Source organism: Coenobita brevimanus, chromosome 92 (genome assembly GCF_032717465.1).
Source record: "Coenobita brevimanus isolate Jiangsu-jjx chromosome 92, ASM3271746v2, whole genome shotgun sequence".
Classification (NCBI taxonomy): Eukaryota; Metazoa; Arthropoda; class Malacostraca; order Decapoda; family Coenobitidae; genus Coenobita; species Coenobita brevimanus.
The window spans coordinates 18,780,353-18,787,890 of record NC_137045.1 but is presented as its reverse complement, the minus strand read 5'-3'; positions in this window follow the sequence as shown (position 1 = coordinate 18,787,890).

The window sequence follows — 7,538 nt, the reverse complement described above, 5'->3', positions numbered from 1 at the left end:
CTCCACAGTGAAGCTTACCGTGTTAATCTCTTCAGGCCCTTGATATTATTCATATCTTGATTCCTGCTATCACCAAACGATTCTGTTCAACTGAAGAAGAGTCTCTGTTAGTGCAGGTGTTGATGGAAGCCATAATCCATCCAGCTCGTAAAGTCTCTCCTAGGCTGAATCAAATGGACTGGAGATAATAAGGATAAAAACAGAAAATTCGTCATCGGACTGAAAGGTTAATGATTAATTTCGTTGAGCTGTAGTAAATAAATAAATAAATAACTTTCTAGAAGCGGGTCTGTATGTGCCTCGAAACCTGAGTGAAGCAGCTCGACCCCACTGCTGCTTCAACACGGCCGAAATTCCCGTCGGCTTAGGAGGCTCACTAGCACTTGTTCCTTAGCGATTTATCTTGTTACACCCTACTGTTTTCCGGTATGGTATTTATGCCTTTGTAATACTCGAATGGATAAGGATTGCATGGATAACATACTAAAGATGATTCACGCGCAGGTATATTAAAATCAGTCGATCGAGAACGGGCGGTGAAATGCCTGCTAGACCGACAAGAAGACTGGATCCACGTGTCAGTGCGCGGTCCCTTCCAGCTACACGAGTCAGTTTTACCTTTGTGGCTTTCCTCTCCTCTCCTCTCCTCTCCCGGATGTGGTGGCACGGTAACTATGGACACGAGATGTTTGTCCAGAGCTGGTACATGTAGCTCACGGCCGCCATGAGGACTGCACGATTAATAATATGTTGCGATTTCCTGCTCAGCTGTGTATTACTTTCTCGTCGTCATTTGGTGGCATAAGGTGGTAGCATAGTGTCTTGCATAGTGTGGTGGTAGAGATATCAGGTTGGTGGTAGTGGTATGTGAGTGGTTGTTATGGATGAATGGTGGTGGTAGTGGTGTGTGAGTGGTTGTTATGGATGGACGGTGGTGGTAGTGGTGTGTTAATACTGTGGTTGAACGGCGGTGGTAGTGGTATGTGTGTAGTTGTTATGGCTGAAATGATAGTGATTGTTGTGGATGAATGGTGGTGGTGTTGAGAGGTGATAGAATGGTGGTGGTGGTGGTGGTGGTGGTGATGGTGGTGGTATTAGTCGTAGTAGTAGTAGTAGTAGTAGTAGTGGTTATGGCGCAGTGTCAGTAGGATGCACGTTGATTCCGGTGGACATCTGGTACGGTGAGGGAATTAACACTCAGGCTACTGTAACACAAGTTTAGTTTATTAAAATGGCTTGACTATAGATAGAACAAAATATCAGAGCTGTCCCAACCATAAGAGAGTGAATGGTGATGCTGTCAACACTCGCGTTCCTATTATTCACTCAGTTGAATAAAATCGGCCGGCATTAGGTGGAAGAGTAGTAGAGTAGTAACGAAGAGAGTAAAGATGTTCTGAAAGCTTGGTGGATGCATTAAGGAAAAATGGAATCATCCGTACACACCTCAGTCCAGGTAACACTCTTAGACTCCTACAACTCACTCTCACCTGAATAAAATCGTCTGGCGTCAGTTGGAATAAACTACGAGAGAAGACGACCATGAGTTGGTTATTATCAGTATCAACACCCACATGCTCTTACGGCTCCCTCGCAGCTGAATAAAATCGTCTTGTGTTAGTTGATATTTAATAGTACCATTGCCTCAGTTGAAGGTTTAGTTTAGGCATTTCTGGTTATAAATAATCTTCAAGCAATTTTAGAAAGATCCTTGACTCCGTGTCTGTTCGTGTGGTGGTGAGTTCAGATGGTGGTAGTCAATCGGTACCACTTTCGTAGTGTAAGTTCCCTTGGAGAGTTCATAGCACCACTTCCTTGACGATTTATTATCGCATATTACTTCTCTATATTTTTGTGTGTTACTGCTGCAAACTGTGACTATCTGAACAATAAAACAGCTTTCAAAAGTATGTTAAGGTGCAGTAAGCAAAAAAAGAAAATCGTCATTTAGAACACTGCCCAGGTAGCAGTCTTTCATAGTTGGGGTGGTGATCTGAAATAAAATCAACAACTTTAAAATAACACGAGCAAATCTCTCGTTATTCTGTGATTGACTCCGCCAGAAGACTGTGCCTGTCATGCTTAAGAGTTTAAATCTTCAGTGTGATGATGTCCTCCTTGCTTATTTCCATGAGCTGAGGGGAGACCTTTGACGATTAGTGACTCGTGTGATAGTAGTTTCATGTTTGTTTATAGTGCATTTACTCTGACTTGATAAAACTGATCCATACTATCAATTCCAATGCTGACAAATGTTTAGGTGATGTGAGGTTGACACTGACACTTATGCCCAAATAAAACGCATAATATGAACATGAATCATCACATCCATATTCTAAATGATATAGGAACCTTCGCAACACCTTAGAAAGCGACTTATTTTTTCATATCATATCTTTACAATTTCTTGCATTTTTTTCTCTCCTTTAATATTGCCGTAGTCTGCACCAATTAAAAAAAAAAAAAAAAAAAAGTACTGAGGAACAACATGCAGAATAAATAGCAAAGATGTATTACGAAAAATTTCCAAAGCCACTTAAAATTCGACAACAGTGGCTAAATCTAAGGCAACAAAACAACGAAGAACCGTAGCCTTACTTTTCCTGTGTTAATATCAACCAGTCTTCACCACAACACTTTAATAAATGTTCTACAGTACTTAAGTGACGTGTTTCTTATTCTAATTTTGTTTCCGTTAGAGTTCTTGTAGTAAGAGGACTAATGAAAGCTAGTTTTAATCTCTCCATCTCGAATAATCTCTCCAAGACTAAATAAAATCGTCTGGTTAAAGCAAGAATAAGCAACAAATTAAGGACTATAATGAAGGTAAATCGTCTTTGTCTTCTTTACGGAATCAAGGTCGGTACTCTCTCTCTCTCTCTCTCTCTCTCTCTCTCGGCAGATATAAAGTTTTTCATCACACAAAATCACCTTTTTCGACAGCGAGTGAGTGGAGTGTGATTAGATTTATCGACGAAGCCATTTATCCTTCACTCATTATGTCACTCTTACTCTCTTACTTTCTCTCACTCTCTCACGCTTATCTTTAACCCTCTTTATCTGTCTTTTATCTCTCATCGATGTATCCCTGCTCACTCTTGCACTCTCATTCATTGCCTCGTTATATATCTCTCCTTTCTTTGCCTGTATTTTATCATTCCTTTTTCGTTATCGTCTCTCTTCCTCTCATGATCTCACCATATTTCTGTCTTTTATTATCTCTTACCCTCATACCTTCTCTCTCTCTCTCTCTCTCTCTCTCTCTCTCTCTCTCTCTCTCTCTCTCTCTCTCTCTCTTTCTCTCTCTCTCTCTCTCTAGTTCTCTGTCTCCTATAACCTCTTTGTGTCTAACTAATCTCACTCTGTGATCATTACCTTTTCTGCAATCTGCCCCTGATCAGTTCCCATCTCTTTACCCTTTATTCTCTCCCTCCCTCCCTCACTCTCTCTCTCTCATATTACCCTCTCTAATTATCTCTCTTATCTTTTTCCCCACTCTAGCTCTCTCTCTCACTCCCACGCAGCCCACTTACCCGGGAAGGAAAAGAGTAAATCGCTTCTTGACATTCCCAAATTCTAGGCAAACACCCACACGCTCCTTTCACCAACCCACCTTCTCTATGTGATACTTGTTTGCTCTCTGTTAAACCCCCCTTCATGCTGGCGTTTTATCTCGTGTTATATCCCTGTTAACGCCAGACGATTTTATTCAGCTGAGAGTGGGTCATAGGAGCTTCAGAGTCGTACATATCATCACACACACACACACACACACACACACACACACACACACACACACACTCTTTCTCTCTCTCTCTCTCTCTCTCAGCATTTGTCCCTCTACCACAGTCATGACCACAGCAGCAACCAACATTACAACAACCGCCGCCACAGCAACCACCATCCATTCATTAAAGAAACATTACTACCACAACCAACATCCATTCATAACAAGCATTACTACCACTACAACCACAACCATTACTACTACAACCACCTGCCACAACAACCACAACCATTACTACTACAACCACCAGCCACAACAACCACGACCATTACTACTACAACCACCAACCACAACAACGACCATTACTATTACAACCACCAACCACAACAACGACCATTACTGCTACAACCACCAGCCACAACCACAACCATTACCACCATAACCAGCAGCCACAACAACCACAACCATTACTATTACAACCATCAACCACAATCACGACCATTACTACTACAACTACCAACCACAACAATCACGACCATTACTACTATAATCACGATCAACAACAACCACAACCATTACTACTACAACCACCAACCACAACAACCACTGCTATAACTAAAATGTTTATCACAGAAGTCATGCGTACCACTACCACTACAACAAAAACATTGCCGTCATAACCAAAATAACCATTACTGCCACAGCTACGGCTACCATTACCACAACCACCTACCAGAACCTCCACAGAAACCAATACTACCACTGCCATCAGCCACAACAGTCATTACTACCACACATACAACAACCACTACGATTATAACCACCCACCTACAACAACCATTACTACCACAGTTTCAACAACATTACTGCCATAACCATAAAAAAAACACTACTACCCCTACCACAATCACCAAAACCACTACTACCATCACAACAATTAATCCTACCACAACCACTACTACCACGAGTTCCAGTCACGACAAACACAACCTCTTAACCACATCTACTACAACCACAACTGCTACTACCACAACTACTGCCAACAACAGCCACAACAAACTATTGCCTCAACCACAACTACAAATACTACAACCATCACCACTGCTACCACAACCACAACCATAGCCACTGCAACCACAAGTCACCATCACTACTACCACAACCACAATAACATAGCCACTGTAACCACAACACCTTGCAGGTACAGCAACCAGTCAACCACAGTCATTACCACTACAACCATCAATACACAACCGCAAGTCATTACAGCCACAACCATAACTACTACATTCACAGCACGCATAAGTACAACCACCATTACTACTACTACTACTGCCACTACTACTACTACTACTACTACTACTACTACTGCTACTGTTACTATCACTACTGCTACTACTACTACTACTACTACTACTACTACTACAATCACAACAGCAATTACTGCTACAACCACCCTTACTACCACTGCTACAACAGCCAAAACAGTGACTACTATCACAACCTCAACAACCACAAAAACACTACTACAACCACCCAACCACAGAAACCATTACTGCCACAGCCACAACAGCCATTACCACCACAACCACAACAACCACACCAACCACTGCTACCTGAGCCACAGCAACTTCTTCTACCACAACCACAACAACCACTTCTATTACAATCATCCAGCCATAACAATCATTCCTACAACAACCACAAAACCAGTACTATCACTACCACGACGACTGTTACTACCACAGCCACTACCACAAAAACAACCACTGCTACCACGACAACCACCACTATTATATCCACTACTACCACAACCATAACCTCAACACTGCTACCACTATGACCACTAGTACAACTACCACTGCCACAACCAAAACTTTTACTACCAGAACCACCACTAGTACAACCACTACCAGCACCAGGGCAACCTCTACTCTCACTACCTGTACAACAACCACTACCATATCTATCTCTGCCACAGCGACATATATTACTACCACAACGACATGTACTACTACCACAACCACCTCACCACCACCACCACCACAACTATCACAACCACAACCAACTCATCACTACCATTACCCCCTCCACTGAGCCAGTCACCACAGTCATTACTACCACATACCATTCACTGTCTTTTCATGCCCTCTCTTCCATTCTCGCCCACTGTCACAACCACCATCACCACAACTACCACCACAACCACCACCACAACCACTCAGACTACCACAGCCACACTCATCACATCCACCCCAATAACTCGCCACAAGAACTACTACAACAACCGTCACTACTACCACATGCTCCTCCACGACGGTCTTCACTACCACTGCTACCACAAATGCCATCACCACCACCAACATTACCACCACATACCACACTCTCACCCTAACAACCATTACTCCCACACCACAACCACTACTACCACAAGCAATACTACCACTACTGCCATAAGCACAGCAACCACAACAACCACTGCTACTACTACCACAGCCACATCGATCAAACAACTACTGCTACTGTCACAACCACAGCAACCAATACTACCATAACTACAACAACTACGACGACCATTACTACCACGATCACCCACCCAAAACTACCACCACTACCACCAACAGAAAAACTACCACCTCCACATGCACAACAACCACAACTACCACTACCATACCACATCAACTACTACCACCACAAACACAACAAGCAAAACAACCATTACTACCACAATCACCCAACCACAACAACCCATACTACCACGAACACCACCACTACCACCACCACCCTCACGCACCACACTCTCACCCTAGCAACAGACCCCAGGGAGCGATACCCAGACCCACCAACATTACCACAACAACCATCTCCACTACCATCACTACCACCACCACTCCCGGACCAATACCATCTACAACCACCACCTTATACACAACCGCTACATCCACAACTACAACTACTGCCATCACAACTACGCCTACCACCACAACCACAGTTAACCACAAGAACCACAGCTACCGCCACCAAAACCACCACCACCACCACAACCACCACACTCAATCCTCCCACCACAACACGAATACACACCACCATTACCACAACTACAATTATTTTCGATACAGCCATCACATGTTACAATCACCACAACCACCACTCCAGTCACCACAACCACAACGACCACAGAATCAACAATACCTACCACCACCATCACCACCATCACTACCACCACGACCAGCACAGCGCGTTGTAAACCACCTGTTGGCCGGACCCTCAGAGCCTGCACCTTTAATGCCTGTGCTCTCCTTGGCGTGAGTGAGTGCGTGGGATGTGTGCGTGTGCCAGTGCGTGTGGGTGTACAGACGCGCGTGGGGCAACTGGCGAGGAAAGAGCGTTATGTGAGGAGGGAGGGAGAGAGGGAGGGAGGAAGGGAAAGAGGGATGAAGGGAGGAAAGGGAGAGAAGAGAGTATCGTGGATGGGTGAAAAATTCGACAGTTGATTTTGGAAGGTAAGCTTGGTGCAAGGGAGGAGGGACGGGAGAGTTGGAAGACGGGAGAGAGACAGGGTCGGAGGGTACGAGGGAGAGAGGTGAGAGGAGAGGACGAGAAACAGGAAGTGAACGGCGAATTAGTTGAAAAACATAGGGTTGGTTTTGGTAGGTGTGTATGTGTGTGTGGGTGGGTGTGCTGTTTGAGGTATTAGGTAGGAAAGGAATAGAGGTCGTGTGGAGACGGTGAGTGGTATGTGGTAGTGATTGCTGTGGTGATTGGTTCAGTGGAGGGGGTAATAGCAGTAGTGTGGGCAGTGGTGGTGGCG